General features: G+C 36.8%; 1 protein-coding gene across 10 annotated transcripts in view; it reads right to left on the bottom strand.

Annotated features, from left to right (window-relative positions):
* LRRC4C (leucine rich repeat containing 4C) overlaps window positions 1–19,494 on the bottom strand; it is a 484,719-nt gene that overhangs the window by 48,441 nt on the left and 416,784 nt on the right. For 8 of the 10 annotated variants that reach the window (XM_026794919.2, XM_074543192.1, XM_005480138.4 and 5 more), the window contains one exon: window positions 4,107–4,239. The exons of the other annotated variants lie outside the window; for them this stretch is intronic. The gene's annotated coding sequence lies outside the window, so the exon portion shown is untranslated. The remainder of the gene's footprint in view (window positions 1–4,106; window positions 4,240–19,494) is intronic. 10 annotated transcript variants of the gene reach the window in all.

Below are 19,494 nucleotides of genomic sequence, written 5' to 3'. Positions count from 1 at the left end.
AGGAATTGATGCTGTCCTGCCTCTATTTGACTCTTAAGGGTTATTGACTTTGTTCTGCCTAAGGGTTCTTTCTTCTAAGACAAAACCTTGAGATCTCTTGGTGCTTTCTTGCCTGCTAGCAAGGGGTACTGCCAGTTTTGCATGCTCATGCTTTGTGACTGCAGTCTTATTAATCTCCAGCTGGGTAGAGCTAGTTTGCCCACACAGACATTCAAGAGACAAGCTTTGTTCTAAGCATGGCTATGGGATTTGTTAGGTGAAAAGAACTTCTGTTTTGATTTGAATATCTCATTTCTTCTGTTCTGTTTCAAACTCTGGGGCATGCCTCATTTTCAAATGGAGATTTTCATTATGTTTAAGAACATAATTAATTCTGAAGCTGTATACACTTCACTTAATTTGAAAGATTTGGACTTTTCCATAAATCATGGAAGACAACTGGTTCCTCAGCTGTTACAAAACAGGGAACAAAATCAAACCCTGCATTCATTACTATGACTTTACTCTAAATACCCTCAATGGGGCACAGAGACTGAAAATTCAGACCCATTAATCTTAAAATGCACCAAAAGAAAATATTGATCAAACAGACCAGCAAAATGCTGCCACTTGTAAACTGACCAGCCAAAGAAATGCACAGAAAGAGTTCTATTTGCTAAGACAATGTGAAACATTTGTCATTCATACCAGAAGCAGAATGTGGTCAGAATTCAAGGATATATACTTAGTACTGATATCAGATCAATATCACTAGAGTCCAATGAAGATGAAAGCCTCTTACTGAAAATATAAATTACCCTTTAACATCAAGATCTCAAGTTATATTAAAACAGCACTCTTATCTTCTACCTTCAGTCCAAATGGCATTTCAAGAATAGTTCACATGAAACACAATTTAAGCAGGGAATCGGAGACTGAAACATCAATCCATTAGGTTTCCTATTTCTCAGGAAGTTTTAGGAGTGAAGAAGTTCAAACTTCACTTAATCTCTTGCAGATGAAGATATCACAATGTCATCCCCTCTAATTTCAATTTCTTTCTGTATTTGTCTTGAGGGGTTGTAATGCCTTTTTCCAGTGTAAAGCCTGAAATACAAATGATTCTCTATAGCATTGTTGGATTCATAGAACTATAGAATATCTGAAGTTGAAAGGATTGTCAAGTCCAACTCCCTGTTTCTCACAGGACTACCTAAAACTAAATCATGTGACTAACAGCATCATCCAGATGCTCCTTGAACTCTCTCAGGCTTAGGGCCATGACCATTTCCCTGGAGAAGCCCGTGCCAGTGACCAACCACGCACTGGGTGAGGAACCTCCAATCTGAAGTTCCCCTGGTGCAGCTTTATTCCATTTCCCTGTGTCTTGTTGCTGGCCACTAGAGAGAAGAAATCAGCACCTTCCCCTTTGCTGCCCCCAGAAGGAAGTTCTAGACTGCAATGTGGTCACCCCAGCCTTACCTTCTCCAAGCTGAGCAAACCAAGTGACCGTAGATGCTTCTAATTAGTCTTGCTCTTAGGACCTTTCACCAAGTTGGTTGCCTGGGGACAGGGTTTAATAGGTCAATGTGCTTCTTTTGAGGTACCCAAAACTGCCCTCAGTACTTGAGGTGGGGCTGCAGTGTAGAGTGGGACAATAATCTCCCTCAACCAACCAATGATGCTGTGCCTGATGCACCCCAGGACGCAGCTGGCTCTTTTGGTTACCAGGGCACTGCATATTCAATTTGCCACTGACCCAGTCCCCAGATCTCACTCTGCAGGGCTGCTCTCCAGACTCTTCCTCTGATTTGTATGTACTACCACACTGACCTGACCCCAGTGGAGAATCCTGCACTTGCTCTTGTGTTCAAGGTGCAGAAGTTTCAGAGAACTGTTGCCTGTGGAATGGACTCACAATGGAGAAGTTCAGAGAACCATCTCCCTTGGGAGGGACCGCACACTGGATCGGGGGAAGGATTCCTCTCCCTGAGCAGTGGCAGAAACAACCCAGGATAACCTGGTCATAACCCTCATTCCCTGTCTCCATGCACTGCTGGATGTGGGGAGGTGGAGCTGGGAATGAGAAAGGGATGGAGGAGTGTGTTTTTAGGATTTATTTTACCTCTCATTTTCCTGCCCTGATTTTGTTACTAGTAAGTTCGGTTAATATCCCCAGTTTGAGTCTGTTTTGCCCATGATGGTATTTGGGGAGTGATCTCTCCCAGTCCTGATCTCAACCCATTAAATGTTCTTTATATTTTCTTTCTCCTGTCCAGGTGTGGAGGGGATTGACAGAGAAGCTTTGGTGGGTACTGGACATCTGACCAGGATCAAGCCCACTACACTGCTAATGCTGTGTATATTAGCATAAAGGCATTTTAAATGTGCTCAGAACATCATTGAGCAGACTGATGGACCTGCTAACACACCATCCCACAAACATTGGCATGCTACCCCCAGGCTTTTCACTAGTGAACCTGGTTTAATCCCTTTCTTGCTTCAAATCTAGTTTAAAGCTCTTTTAATGACACCTATCAACTATTGGGCAAAGATCCTTTTTCCCCTTCAAGAAAGGATTATCACTAAAGCATCAGCAAAGGACCATTGCAGAAGTTCCACGAGAGCCTGCCCACATTGCAGGTACAAAAATGTAACCAAGACGCCTGTAACACAGTAAAGGACTCACACTGGGTCCTCTGGACTTCAGACCAGATCCAATCATAAGCAAGCTCTTCCTGTCTTTTGTTTACAGTAAAGAATCTAAGACAAATTGGTGTCATTTTTTGTGAAGACTACTGGGCCCTTACTAAAAAAGCCCCATAAACTCATTTCTACTAGATAATAGAAAACCAAATTAGGTCTGGAGAAGCTAGGTTGTTGAAAAGTAAATTATAAGCTGAAAACTATCCCGTCTATAAATGTAGTAGGCAAGGCCTCCCTTTCTTGTATCAAACCTTTCTTCTGTGACAACTTTGTGAATTGTAGCAGTAGATTCTCTGAACTGTTTTAATGAATGAATGCCAGGGAGCTGGAGGGAGCTTATCAGCAACAAAGGGAAGGTATCTCCCAGGCACATTTGAAAGCCTAACCTAGTATTCAACCAGCCAAAACATCTATACTGAGCAAAGAAAAATATTTCCCCATTAAATGAAATTTTATGGTTTTTGGGTGTCTCATGAGATGTGGGAATATATCCTTATGAAAACTTTTGCATCAAAAATCCCATTTTATTTTCTACCAGTGTAATTTTACATTGTTATTTTTCTTGCACTCTGCATACATTAAGGCACATTAATAAAGGGAAGAAGCAAGGCAGCCTGTCAGATATTTCAAAACGTACCATGGGAAATGATTGGTTTAGGATGAGTGAATAAAATCTGTTTGTTCAGCAAACTTAATTTTAGCTGAGAACCAAGAAATGTGTGTATAGCATGGATATATGATAAGTTTAACTGGACTCAAAAATACACCATATAGCTGGGCTTTTGGGACTGCAGAAAATGTTTTGATGCTTCATGGCTCAACGTTCGACACGAAGGAGAAAGCATTACAGTAATTCTGAGGGATGACACGTTTTTAGTTTGCACATTCTCTTGGACTTCTGAAATGCTGGGAACAAAAGCATCCACAGTTAAAGCTTCAGGGTAGGAAGAGAGTCTCCACAAGCACAGTGAGATTGAAAGAACCCAAAAAAACATTATTATGTACTTTTAAAAATTCAGCTATTAGCTCTCCCTGTGAAAGAACATTTTATTCTGCTAAATTGTTACAGAGCTTATAAACTGGCATTTTCAGGATTTTGATTCCTATAAAAAATTTTAATTCCTATAAATTTCTTGGAAAGTTACTGTAAATTCATGATTTGTATTCTCTAACAGGTCCACAGGAAAACAAGAAAACCCCTGCAAGATACAGCATCCAAATTCCGTCTCACACAAGGATGGGAATTGCAACTCAGCACAGTTTAAGAAGCTTAGGAAAGATATTCAAGGGATGCTGTGTGAAGAGTCAGACAACAACAAAGGTTTGCGCTCCCCTTGCCTACCAGTTTGCTGCCATGCATTCCAACACATCCGTGGAGCCTGAAAAGCTGACTTGCATAACAATATCCTAACGTGAATTACCTTTTCAGTAGGATTACCGTCTCGGGAGGTGATGTTTCTCCTCGTTTCCCAAACTACCCCTGGACCTTCTCATCCTACTAGCCCATTGGAGACTGTTCCACAGAGCTGCCTGGACCCCCCCACAGCATCCACCCTGTGGAAGAAACACAGATTGAGAAACTGTGATGCAGCAGTTAAATTTTCTCTAGACATAAATTGATGACATGGAGAGAGAATAACTCAGGTAGAATAAACCATGATCTAGAGCTGTCACACACAATCTGAGAAGGGAGGGGAGTTGCAGGATTACAGTGCCCCCTCAATATATGTAGGTGTGGCAGACCTGCTGAAGGCACAGTTATTTTGAGAAGACTTTTAAGGAACAAATACAAACAGAGATTTCAAAGGTAGCAATTAGTCAATAATGTGATCACTTAATCTTACAGATGACAACCTTGCCTTGCTTGTTGGAAATGCCTGTATTTTTGCATACTTAGCAGTAATAGGAAGGGGGTGGTTACTTCTGTATTTCTGTAATAAGTAGCTTTATCACACCATAGAAGGCAAGGTGGTTGAATTCAGGTCTTTTCCTGTCATTAGTTACAGTGAAACTTGTCTGTGTACACCTCTTGAGGGCAAGGCATTCCTTCCAGCACTGGAAACTATCTTCTTCTAGAGTCTTATATGCACATCATAGCAAAAAATAAAATTAAGTTTAAAAAATAATTAATTTGATAAATAGTTTTCAATTTATAGCCTCTATATACTGCATCAAATTTCTGTATCAGTAATAAGTAAAGATTATAAATAATCATGCATAAAATTTCATAGCTTCAAAACACAGATCGGTATGAGATATAAAACAGGCGGGTTATTTATTTTTTTTACTATTAAAAAAAATTAATTTGCATAAGAAAATTAAATTATACTATCTCTTGTTTATGACAAAAGACAATTGAGCAAATCATGACTTCAGATAACCCATAAGTCACTGATTCTGTTTTTCAAAGACCTGCCTGCTTTCTATTCCTTTGGCCTTGGCTGCCTAGCAACCTCCACAGAGCTTTCCTAGTCTATACTAATTCTGGAGAGTTTTCATTTATATATTTATTTATGAGAATGTCTATAAGGAGGATGCAGAAACAAAGAGCGGTTTGTTCCTTCCTTCTAACAGTGGATTCCAAACATGTCATCTCAGTGTCTCAGTGAAGGACACAGTCCTCAGTTTTGCAGAGATACCTGCCTCCTTGATTTTGCTTGGGAAAAAGCTGTTTCTGATAGACAAAAGCTTAGTCTCTGTAGAAAGCTACTGACATAACAGGCACTGGTATTTCTTGCCCTCCCTGTTGGTTTGATTCATTGATAAGTTTTTTCACCCTGGATTCCTAGGTGCTTATGTAAGGTTACAGTGCTCAGGCAGCCTGCAGCTCCTACTTAACATGAAGACAGTTTGTGCTACTGCTCTGGGTCACCAACAGTTCCAGTATCAACCAAGCTCTAGAGGGAAATGGAGACCAAAGCTGATCTGCTGTGTCTGTGACTCAAAGCAGGACAATCTGGAAGGTTTGGATGGGACTGCTTGTTATAATAAGTCGTTTGGAACAGGATAAGGACTGTCTTTCCCTGAGCCAGTCATCAGCTTTGCATGGAAAAGACTATTTCCTCAGGGGTTTTTCTGTTGTTTGGGTTTTTTTTTTTCCTTCATTATAAGTGCAAAATTGGGGATTTCACAGAAAATATCTCTATGCTACATTAAGAAAACACATATTCTCTTGCCAGTTCTATTCAACCAGCACTTTTGCAATACTTTATGCCCTTATCAACACAGCAATCTCCTCCAATCGAAAAGAAGGGGAAAAAAAACAAGAGAGGAAGGGATCATCAAATATGCGCCCTGAAAAGCTTAACAGGCTCTCTCAAATGATGTGGTAAAGAAATGCCAGGTATTCGTAGTTTGCAGTCACATGGTGGGGATGTAGGGTTTGTGTCTCACTACTTCCAACCCTGAGCTCCGACAGAAGAGGTTGCATTTACTTCTGGGTCACACTGAAGCCTGAAACACAACAAATCAATATGTCTTAAGATATCTCAATATACCTTAATCACTTGATTCCATTTTTTTTCTGATTAAGTTGACCTTTAGCTATGTTCTGTCCTTAAAGGAAATGCAAGGGATCTGTGACAGAACATAAATCTGAAACCAGATCTTCTGCCTTCAACTCAATTTCTTACCAACAGGGCTACATACATAAAGATTGGGTTGTTGTAAGTTGCAGGATTATGAAAGCATTTTTAAATCTTGGTGTTTACATATACTCATGAATCAATGAAAATTTACTCCCAATTCAATAGTAGGGAAAGAACATATTTTTTAAAATCTCCTCAATATTGTAACAGAAAACAAAAATATTGGTATATTGTCTGGGTGGTATATCGGTGTCCAATTAAATAAAACAAAAGTAACAACATGAATGATAGGAATTATTCAAAAATTACCTGCTGGTTTAAAGAATGACATTTTGTAGAGCAACTTACAAACAATGAAAATACTCCTAGAAACTAAAATAAGCAAAATTATTCAATGAACAGGAGGAAGAAAGTTACTAGAAGTAAACAGAGGCCTAGGATTTCTTTTTTCTATTCATGGACTAACAATAAACAATTTTTCAAGTTCCTTTCCCTCTGTCATTCCACACAATAATGTAAATTTGTAGTTAGCAGCAAATTTCTCAATCTGTACTCCTCTGAGTTATTGTAATACAAATAAATTCCAAATATAATCCAAAACTAAGTAGTTGCTTATTGAAAATGAGTTTCCATACGTATGTTCATTTTTCACAGAGCATGATTATTATAGCAAAACTTGAGCATGTGGTGTTTCCTCCCCTTACAAAGTATGATCACAATTACATATGTTTTTAAATGTTAAGTCAAACTCTCTGAAAATAAACCTACTGAAGGGTACCAGAACCACAGACTCACATGTCTGTTTTCTCACTTACTTTTGTGAGAAGTCTGCTGTTAATAAGTTCAAGGGCATGTAAATAGACAATAGAGAAAAACTTCATGCATTTTTATTTAAGAAAATGTATAATAGGGTTTTCTACAGAACAAATAAAGTTGAACCATGTTAAAGCAGCTAGAAAAGGAAATTCAACCCGAGAAAATGAACTGTCTCAGGGTATATGGAAAAATAAGTTCCATGCAGCCCCATTCAAAATTTCAGAGACTATAATTAGGTACTAAATCTACTACATTTAGACTGGAAAACCTCACCTGCCATGCACTTATGCTCCCAAAAGAAGAGAATACTAAAAAGAGATACAATCCTCCCTGCCTCCCCTCCCTTCCTTCCTTCCTCCCTTCTTTCCCCAAGAAAGAGATGCAAAATGACTTCAGTTTCTGGATATGGACTACAGAAAAATGAAACGCTTGGGAGGGTGTGGGAAAAGGTAATTACAAAGCAAATGAAACTTTAGTGGGAAAAACAGAACAAGAAAATTATCATCAACATGAAAGTATAATCTTTGCTTGAATAACTAACTCACCAATGAGAATTGCAAGAAACCTTTTCAAAACAATCAATATTATTATTCCAACACTCATCTCCTCATTTCAAGTGCACTGTATTTACTTCAGACTTAGGCCAGTAACTGATCAAAATTTGGTCTAAAATATTTAAATATTTTCTGACAATTCATTACGGCAATAAGTAAGAAAAACTCATTGAAGTTATAACTGGGCTTTAGTGATTGTTCTCAAAGCAGCTATATTTTTACAGATTGCAAATAGATGAAAAAATCTGCAGTAAAAAGAATATTTATTATGAAAGACTAAACATAGTGACATATGCTACCATGATGATAGTAAAGAACATAAATAAGCAGAAGAGAAAAAACAGTTTCCCAGTTCCTGCTATTTTTAATAAATACCACTAACAGGGTAACATTCAACTGCCAAAAGAAAGGAGGTTGTTATACTCTGTTACTACGTCTGGCCCTGAGTTGCCATTCCAGAAGAGCACAAGTTCCTTGTAGATTCAAGGCCTTATCTGCCTGCTCCTGGAGTCCTGGGTAGGCTTGGATGTGTGAAATAGCATAAAATTCTGTTATTTATGAATCTGAATCACTTGCAAGCTGTTAGTAGAAATGTGTGTGAGCTCTGGTTACTTACATGTTAAATAACAAGAGTAAAATCAATAAAACAGAAAATCATAGTGTGCTATGCCCACATAAGATTTTAACTTCAGGATACAGAGAGAAAATACTAGAAAGCGCCTTAAAGAAAGGTGTGTGTATACAAATTCTATACTAGCAGTAAATATGAAGAATTTAGAGCTAAATCTCACCTCTGACTGCTGACTCACTGTGCAGTAACACAAGCTACTGGTGTTTTCTTGATGGTTCAAAAAGGTGTTCTTACTAGCTTTCATTCCCTTCAGCTTTTGACATATTCTGCCATTTCAGAGCTCTATTTTATTTAGCATGCTTAAAAGAGAAGAACTTTTTTAGACTTCAGAATTTTCCAAACCTCCAAAACCCTGATTATTTATGGCCAAGGTCATAACTACATTTTTCCCTGATATTTTATCTTAGTTAAACCCTGAGTAAGAATTCTTCTCTTGCATAAAACCTGTACTTTCTATATATACTGCACTTCTCCTTTTTCTTCTTTCAAGAATGCCAGATGGAAGAAAACCAAAGAATAGTTATATGCCTGGTATGCAAATTATTTTAATATTTCTGCATTTGAGTTTAGCAGATGAGGATTAGGTAATTCTGCATGGTTATCTCTCCAAAACCAATTCAAATAAGGTGCACCTTCTAAATTCTAAAATAATTTTCTCTGATCTTCTGCAGCAAAGATATTCACTCATACACTATTGACTGGAAATGTTTTTGTACATCTAATCAATAAACGAGTTAATATGTGTTAAACCAATCTTCTCGACTATTTGTCTTGCTCAGCCTAACTAATACCAAGCTGTGAGTGATTCATTTCAGAGCAGTAGTGCAGTGTGAAAACCAGACTGGCGTCTTTTTAATGTGAGTGTCTGTGTGTGCTTACAAACACAAAATGTCATAAAAAATATTTTCCCCTGACAATATTTCCCCCATTTTAAGATCGGTTCTATTGACTCTTAATAATGGTCTCCAGATACTCATCTGACAAATGGCTGTTTAATTTATTTTTTACTGTGAAAGATTTGACCTGGTTTGTTCATCTATAAATACACATTTTTGTAGTGTAGACAGAAATATGCATTTGTTTTAGCTTTCTTCCCTGCTGTGTCTGTATAACTCAGTAGGATATTCACAAACAGAAAGAAAAGAGATCGAAGAACATTTGATAGTGTTTTCTAGCATTTTAAATACAGAAAAAAAAAATTAGTGCCTACTTCATCAAGTGCTAAACTCAGTATGACTGAAATGAGACAGAGACTGGGCCAGAGAGAAAAAAAATCTTCATGTTAGGTGGAAAAACAACCCATGTTGTCAACAAAGCAATAGGATGAGTGCTACTGAGTTCTACTGAACTGATAATTTTAAACTTATATTCACCTCCCCTAACAGCATATCTGATGTAGCTCCAGCTTAGCAATGATTATAAAGAATTTTGATATACCAGAAGGTAATCAAGCAATCTGTGAGGATCTTTATCTCTACAAATAAGGGAAGGTGATCATCTTAACAGATCTAGAGCCGCAGAAAAATTCAGAAAGAAATTCTGAGTTCCAGAGTCCTATTTTAATCACAGTAAGACACAAGTCACTATTTTTGAAGAGCAGCTAAACCCTTTTTTTTTCTTTTCAAAATGAAAACTGATATTTCCTATTGTTAGTAGTATTGTTATTGCTATTATTTATGTGAATTATTCCTATTTTCTAATCCCCTGCTGGTGTATATGTTGCTTATATCAAAATTTTACAAATCTTTTACCAACTTAACACCATGTTGTAGAGTTTTCAATCATTAATTCGAAATGAATTTATGTAAATCAGTTTCAGAAACAAAGTATGGAAGACAAAAGGCTGGCACTAAATAACTTTTAAGATCTGTTGTTATCCAAGCAATTTTTTAATTCTGTTATATGAAAGGAATTACAGGATGCTCCTATTCACTAGTTCACGTGGATACTTTCTAATCACAATTCATTTCCCACAACAGAGAGTTTCCAAATAAAGAAAATTTCAATTATATTAATAATGCAAAAGACCTATCCCCTTATTTAATCTATTTTCTGCCCTTTGTACCCTCAAGGTATTGTGAAAGAAAGTGACATCATTTGCTGATGTTGCACATGGGAATAAAATTTATTCCCTGAGTTATGAAAAAGAAAGATTTTGAAAGGTGACGGCTTTGTAGCTGAAGAACTTCTTTCAGAAGATTTGAAGAACACGATTTATCTTGTACTAATGAAGAAGGTGATTTATTTACAGTATATGTGCATAGTCACATATCGTTGCTACTCTTGAGGTGAACATAGGGTGGAGGCTGACAAACAGGGACTGAAGCACAGCTAATATTATTCCCTGCAACATACTGAATAGAAATAGCTGAATCTTGCATTGCTGGAAGGGGATATGCACTGTTACCTGCAAAAGAACAGGGAAAAATCCCCAAATTGTTATTGGAAACTGAAAAAAACCCCACCAAACCATTGATGTAGAGCCATTAAAGATCAAAACATTTTTAGTGGTATTGCAACAATGTAGTCTACTAGTACAAAGCAAAGCAGTTAAAAATGTCTGTTGCTTTCTTATCTGGAAATTGTTCATAAATTAGTGATGCATTTCTCTTCTAATAATGATATTTTTAAAAAATTTCCAGAAATAAATACAGCTAAAAGCAATTAAAACCTATAAATTACAGATTAATTATGTGTCATTGGTCATCTAGTGCAATGCTGATGGTTCAGATGGGATGACCCAACCTTAACAGCTAGAAACAGGCAAGAAAATATTTGAACATTTCAGGAAACGAAATGGAGGCTTTAAACATGTAAAGGACATAAAAATATTTTTTTTCCTTTAAAGAGAAGGTGTTTTGGAAATTATGTTCAGCTTAAAAGAAGTTCTCTTCCCTCTGAAGAGTAAAATGGGAATAGTCACCAGATCTCTACCAGGAACATTTGCTTCCTGTTACACTGATTACCAAGATGTGAAAAATACCATCAGTTCCAGCTCAGTACTCCAGTTTCCCAAAACTGTCAAAATCGTATTCATGCAAAAGAAGTATCCACGCAAGCATAATGAAACAATCTGATAGAAAATGGCACAGACAACCACAGGCAGTGGTGCCCAGCTTATGAACCCTCATTAAGATACATGAACTCAGCTTGTACATTTTTCTCTCCAAAATATGCAGTGTCCATTTTCACATGGCAAATTTGGAATCAAATAAAAGTAGTAACCTGTAGGACTTATAAAGTCTCAGAGCAGACTTAGACTTTGCAAGCAGGTTATCTGGTTAAGCATTTTAGAAATATTTGCAAGCAGAATTTTTATCATCTCAAGTATTAATTTCTATGGTCTGGGAATTACAGTTGTACCTGCATTAATATCACCTTTTTATTGCAAATAAAGAATGGTGAAATTTGCAGAAATATCCCTTTCACCTTTTTTATTTTTTTAATTCTACACTTAAATTTAGTCTAGATACAGTGCAATGAATTAGATACAGAGCAATGAATGTGTAATAATCCATAATATTTTTTTAAACATAATTAAAAGTGCCCACACATCCTAGTGAAAAAAAGATTGGTTATTTGAAAGAGCGGCAGTGCAAACTTTCATCTTTTGTATACAATCTAGTAGATAAACTACTTGCAAGGAATGAGGGATACTCAGTTAAATTCCTGCTTCAGTTTGAACTGAAGCTCTTCCAGAAAAAAAATTTATTTCACAGCACTAAGGTAGGAAAAGACCTCTGTGGTCACCAAGCCTAACCATCAACAAGCAGCACCACAATGTTCATCATAAAACTATGGCCTCAGCTGCCAAAACCATGTCTTTTGAACACTTCCAGGGATGGTGACTGGGATGGAACCACTTCCCTGGGCAGTATGATCCAATGCTTAACAACTCCTGTGAAGGATTTTTTCCCAATATCCAGTCTAAACCTCCCCTGACACAGCTTGAGGCCACTTCTTCTCTTCCTGCCACTTGTTACCTGAGAGAGGAGAAGCTCCCACCTCACTACAACCCCTTTTCAGGTGGTTGAAGAAGTGACAAGGCAGACTTCATGCCCCTGAAGCAGAACCATACTTGCTAACCATGTAAAATTTCTGGGGACAAAAGGAAAAGAGGGAGCACATAAGGTGGTGAATCTGGACATTGAAAGTTAGTTCTGGTTCAGAACTGGGTTTTTCTTTGTTTATTTGGGATTATTACTATAGCAACAAGATCATATAAAATGTACCTTCAAGATGAGTAATCCAAAGCTGGTCTGGAAATCAATTGTGGCCTTTGTAGTCTACTTTAGACACTACTCACCAGAGTATTACAAAGACCCTTATCTATGGATATTAGATACAATATATTGATTAGTATATTGAAATACACCTTAGAAAACAAGTTTGTTCCCCTTAACAGAACACTCATGAAAACCTTTTGAACAGAGTTGAAGAGATTTCAGCTCAATTAAATCTACAGTAGACAAAACCCCGGCATGTATTCTTGCCTAGTCATATTTCAAGAAGGATGAAGAGAACACCTCACTGAGACTTACCAAATGTTTAGCCTCCCCCCTAAAAAAACTGTTACAAGTTTTATCTAAATGATTTTAGGCTACAAACTATCACTTTTTGAATTTCTGTCTTGAGCATTCATAACATCTTGTATGAAAGGCCATTTTTATCCAAAATAAGGGAAAGTAAAAAAAGAAGAAAAAAAAAAATAATCACACCTTGAGTGACTGCAGTTGTCCAGGGCTGGACTATGCAGGAACTCGTGAGGCAGTTTCTCCGCAGGAAAGGGAATTGTGCTGCACCACTGCTTAAATAGTCAAGCAGCAGCACAGATTGACCAGGGGACCAAGTTTGGAATACAAGGTATAAAATAAAACCGGGACCATTTTTTATGCTTGTATTCAGTAATGTTAAGGAAATGCACAACAATTATACTGAACTCCTGAGTGGAGGGGAGAGAAAAAAACTAAAATAACACATCCAGAAACAAATAGTTATGGAACTTTTCAAACTTGTCAAACCACAACTTCAAATGACAATCTACAATGTAAAAAATTCAACAGGTATCAATGTATAGGATCTCAGTTTTGCTAAAAGAAAAACAAAACTAAACAAAAAACCCAAAAACTCCCCTATAAATATGAAATTTGATAACAAATTCCCATGATTTTCCCCCTTTCTTCAAATACTGTTCAGAAATAAAATTTAGTCTTTGGATGAGATCCAGTATAATCAGTCTAACTTTCAAATCAAGAAGGAGATATTGTACCCAAGCGACTAAAAATCCCTAAGAAAACTCAAAACCCCAGCAAATTATGCTGCTATTAGACTTCAGAGACCATCACAATTGTGACACATCTTTAAGATGGTGGGAATAGTGGTTTAGAGAAATATTAAATTCTCTCATGAAGAATTTCAGACCTCCTCTTTCCAGATCATTCTCCATACTTTCCCTGATTTCCCCTAGGCTGTGGCAAAAATCTCGTTGCAGATGAGCACAGCACCCAAGCTCCTGACACAGCCACATGGAGACAGTGATTCCAACATAACCAGTTCTCCATCTATTCTCTTGTCAGGGCTTACACGTAATTATCTCTAAAGTCTGTGTTTTCTTCAATTTGAATCATGCAATACAGTCATGAGGTGAAAACTGATATTTTTTTTGACTTGCTAATTAAGAAAGTAGATGGAATACTTGAAGCATGTATTACTAAACTTTTTTTGTTGTTTTTAGTCCTGTCAAGAAGTTTAACACAATTTGTGAAAGCTTGGAATTGCTAGCTGTTGCATTTTTACTCATATTTATTCATTAGAAAAATCAAAATTAAGCAAAGAAAATTGGCATATAGTTCTGAAAACCAGTTCTAGAATGAGATGGAAAATTGCAATCCCCTTAATTTCTATGCTTAAAGAACAATCACTTCAGAGAAAGAATACCTAATTTACAAACATCCATTCATCCCTTTGCTTATCAGCTAAGGTAGTCAGGAGAAATGTCATTATACAAAACTGATGTTTGCTTCAGCAGCAGAGGGAATGAGAACAGAGCACTTTATAAACTCCTCCAAGGAATTGATAAGGGATGACTGCAGTTATCGGCATCAGAGGCACAGACAAGGAGCTTCTCACCCGTTGCTAATGCCACAAGCTACCCAATCACTCCATCCATAATGACACCCACAGGAAAAAATCTGGGACCATACTCTGCATGTTTTCAAAACATCCAGCATGGAACATTTCTTCCTCCTAAATATATACTGTAAAAGAGTTTCTAAGGAACTATCAGATGAATTTATATGCTCATAATTCAGTGGATTCCTGACTGCTCACTTCTTTCAATGGCTTAGAGCTGCTAGTACCTAGAAAATTTATTTTACTTCAGGTGAAAGAGTTCTCTGGTCTATGTAAAAGAAGGATGCAAATTCTACATTGTATCTTATTAAGTTCCAGATGGCACAGACAGCAGCACAGTGACAAACATAACCTTCCTGAGTAATCACAAATATGCTAATAAAGTACAGCATATACAGCATACCTGGACTGTTACCTTGACTGACTTTCTATCTGTGAATTACTTCTCAGAAGTTAAATAATTGTTGAGCTAGCCCATGGGTTTATTGCTTTTCTGAATCACACATACAGCTAGCTAATGGTTCTGATTACCATCCTAAGAAATATGCATAGCAAAGGAAGATTTTGCTGTACTGCAGCCATGGCAGAGCTATTTAAGCAAATGAAAATGTCTCCTTAAGAGCAGGTTTCTTTCTGTGCTTGTTCACATCACAGAGAAACAGAGCTAATGCTACGCTCCTATGAGTGCTTTATGCATTCTGACAAACCAAACGAGGTTTGTCAGGAGAGGCTCTAGGCAGCATGGAACTGCTGCAATTTTACATCTCATTGATTACCACAATGGGAATTGAAAATGGTTCTCTGCTTTCGACATGATATTAAAAATACTGTTGCAGAGCTCAGAAAAATATGCAGGTCCTTCAATGAGGGGAAAACTTTGTACAGCATTGTTTCCTCTTGAATTTGAGTCAGGCCCATCTGACCTTTACAAAGGCTAATAATAAAGCACGAAGGTGACATGCGGTAAAGCATGTCATTCTGTGAGTCGTTCTGCAAGAGGATACATGAAACAAAAAGGCAGTTCAATACCCTGAGGCTTTGGGGATCTGCTTGTGTTGTGCTGTGTGCATCCTGTATACTGCTGGCATTACATAGAGTATGTGGGAACCCACATGTCACAACAAACAATACTAAAAGAACAAGGCCTAAAAACGACTGTAAGAAAATTAAGATTTATTATTACTGTCACACTGTGTTTGTCATTGGCTGGTTTGATGTTTTGGAGAGGTTTTCTATGAATTTTTCAGAAGAATTATTATTGCTTTTTTACAAAATATCTGAAATCTCTTCAGTTCCCATGTCTTCAGTGATTTATTTTTGCTGGATCCAGCAGTCCCCATCCACAGAATGCTACCATTTTATGAGGGACACACTCACATTTTAAGCACAGCAAAACAACCCCAAAAGCACAGAGAATAATCTACAGTGACAGCAGTAGAAGTTTGTTCTACTCAGAGATTGCAAATGACATATGTAGTACCATGTGCTAAGCAAGCTGTGATAGTCACTAACCCTTTGAGGTGCCTAGCAACCCTCAGCAGCATTCAGGAGGAAGAGAAATTCTCAGCACTCAACAGAATTAAATTCCTAATAAAACTGTTTACTCAGAATCCTAGCAGCCCTCAATGATCTTTAAAATCGGGCAGAGGAAACCATATTTACCACAAGACCAAGACATTAGTTACTGCAATTGCAACATGAAAACCAATTTCATTTAAAAAGGAAATCTCTGTATTTAAAAATAATTTCAAGCTTATAGAACTTCCAGTGGACTGGTCAACCAACTGGGAATCAGAAAATCAGAGCTCTGAATTTCATATCTTTCTGATATTTATTCTATATAATATCTATATACAAATAGCTATACTGATGCTTTACATTTGCATACAATTCAGATACATTTTCATCACACACTCCATAAAATCAACAATTATTATAACAGGCAACCTAATCAATGGAGTTTGAAATGATACAAAAATTGAAAACCAAGTTTCAGTAAATTAATGACATCTGTGGTATTCCCACCTGCATATCCAATCACAGGAAGTTGGATGCAGAAATTAAACATAGGCATTTCCAGTGACTCACATTAGGACACACTGGGATCCATGTATCAGCTAAAACTAAGTCTGTATGATAAAGAAACACACCATTCAATAAAAAAAAGAAACAAAAACTCAAATGTCACTCCAATACTAACAAGCTATCAATAAGAACTAAGCTATGTGTGAGGACAACTAGTAGTTTGATAAATAGCAGAACAGGAATAGAAAATCCCTCTCACAGACCAAAGGTAGCTTTTGAGAATTCACAAATATCTTGTCCTTGCTGGACAATAATGAGATAATAATAAAGGCAACAGTCTGCCTAAAATCCAGTAAGTGATCTTAGTAATCATCTTAAGAACATTAAAGACTAAGAATAAATTTGTGTAAAAAATATTGTCTTGGACTTCTTGATCCTTTGATATAAAGCGAGATAAGGACAAAGGGAAATAAAGCCAGAGAAGTTATGTGGTGATGGGACAAGCCTCCTGATCACACTTGAAAAAACTAATCTTTCCAGAACAGAAGTCATCTGCTAGCCAAACCCAGCAAGCATTTAATTTTTCTATAATAAGAAACTCTTTCACACAAAACTTTGTGATGTGTACAATTGCACCTGTGACAGCTGTTCTCATCTACTGGTAACTGGTCTGCTGGAAAGTCATTAATATGAACTTTAATACTAATGGAATCATTATCACCCTTGGGTATTTTCAATATATGCATATATAACCTATCACCTGTTACTTCATTTGGTGATGGTGCTTCATAGAATACCCATTGCCAATTTCTCAGTATAAAAGAATACACTTTTCTGGGGCTTTTTTGTACATGTCATATACCTACATAAACTAAACCTTATAATACCAACAGCAACTTATTCTGAAACAGAGAATACTTAAAATAATAAAAAAAGAAGCCATTTACAAATTTCAGTTAATTATATTAGTTTCTAACACCAATAAAGAGTTTTAGATTGGCAATTCTTCAGTACAACTGGCTTCAGCTGTTCCAGAAGGTCATCAGCTGCTACAAAAGGCCTGATCTGACGACAGCAGCCACTGAGAGTTTCATAAACAGTGAAACAGTAATTTCATTCGTATAGTTCTTACACAGAGCAGTGTATTGGAATACCATAGAACCACAGAATGGCTGAGGTTGAAAGAGACCTCTGTAAATCATCTGATACAAAACCCATTCTCATGCCCCTAGATGCAGTTGCCTCTGGCCATGCACTAGTGCAAGGGGTTGTTCCTCCTCAGATACAAAACTTTGCATCTCTCTCTGTTGAATTTCATGACGTTCCTGTCAACCCATTTCCCCAGCCTTTCAAGATCCCTCTGGATAGCAGCACAACATTCTGAATACATAACACATTCTTGGGTCACTTGTTTAATACACTGCTAATTTTGTGGCTTCACCTATTTTTTTCTTTATTTCTTCCTGTGAAATGCAAAAACATTAATGCTTTCCCCTTCTTTTGCCATTTACTCAATCAATAATATATGCATAATGTGTCTTTTCAGCAGAGACTGAATTTTTTTCTTAATTTCTGGGAAGTATCATTACAAATGCTGCTATGAGGAAAAAAAAACCACAAAAAAAACCACTGCAGCTTGGGTCTATTAACCTCACAAGTAGCACTCTTCATCTGAATGCATTAAATCATATAAAAATGTGATATAATAAATGAAACAGCTCTAATATTATCTTGATGCTCCACTGAAAGTCTAGGGGGTCTAAAGGGCTGAATTATAGCCAAAGGGATTTTTTGTTGCTGTTTTAGCTGTTTGGGATTTTTTTTGAAAAAAAAAAGAAATACACTAAGGCACTAAAGTTCTGATTTTGAGTACCCAGTGATGGAAACCGTACAGCCTGAACTTCAGGGTTACTAAAGTCGCAGTGAATTCAAAGCTAGTCATCATCACTGTTCTGTAAATTCAGACTTTGCAGGTATTTAAACTTGGTTACTTGCATACCAACACATCCAACACAGAATATTAAATAATGTATGGCAATCCACTCTCCTATGTAATTTTAACCACTTTCTAAGAAGTGGAATGATTGTAATCAGTGAAAAATCAATACAATATCTCATTTCATAAATGGATTTCTACAGATTTTTAAACTTTCATTACACTGTTATTTAAATTATTTTGTATTTAAATGAATAAAAATTTAAGTGGGTATGAATTTTTGAATGACTTTAAAACTTTAAACTACATATGCATTGTTAATACAGATATACTGAATGTTATCTAAGCTGGATTAGAGGCAGCCTAAGTGTAAAGAAAATCTCCAGAAGAATGATTCAAAGCTAATAGACAAAACTACAAATTTTCTCTCAAATTTGCCTTCAGGGCAGAGGGAAAACAAAAACTTGTCCTTTGCTCCAGCACTTTTCCACTGATAAGGAATGATGCCTCTGAGGAGGAGGTACTGCCAATCACCACAGCCTTGATCATGTATATGGCTGGTACCACAAGGAATTTTGGATCCAAAGCATTATTGGATGACAAAGAAATTTTACCAGTATATCTCGCATTATCTTAGTCCATTGTCTCCTTCATATACCTTACATGAGTCTGACGCAATCATGGGTGCCAAGTCCCCCTAAGTCTTAAGCAATCTTACTGCCAAAATTATAATGATGAGCAGGATACTCGGAGATGAAAGAGTAACCAGAAAAGCTCATTTTAGAAGGACAGATCCGTTCAACACGACTAAATTAAAAACAAAACCAAAAAAACCCATAAAAACCAAAACCCAAAACAAAACAAAACTAACACAAACAAGCAAATAAAAAACTCCATGATTTTCTGAATATCTGAAGGTTACAGATCTTGAGAAAGAAAATTTAGCATGATACAGCAAGAATGAAATGCCAATAAAACAACAATAGTATGAAATGAAGGTAATAAGCTGAAGAGCAGCAAAACACTTCATGAGACTAGAATCTATCCAATAGAGACATAATTCTGTAAGGCAGGAACATTTGGAAACAGAGTAGACAAAGCATGAGACAGCATGAAACAATTGTGTAC

Source organism: Zonotrichia albicollis, chromosome 6 (assembly GCF_047830755.1).
Source record: "Zonotrichia albicollis isolate bZonAlb1 chromosome 6, bZonAlb1.hap1, whole genome shotgun sequence".
NCBI lineage: Eukaryota > Metazoa > Chordata > Aves > Passeriformes > Passerellidae > Zonotrichia > Zonotrichia albicollis.
The sequence above is the reverse complement of the archived record's forward strand: the minus strand, read 5'-3'. Positions and strand labels throughout refer to the sequence as shown.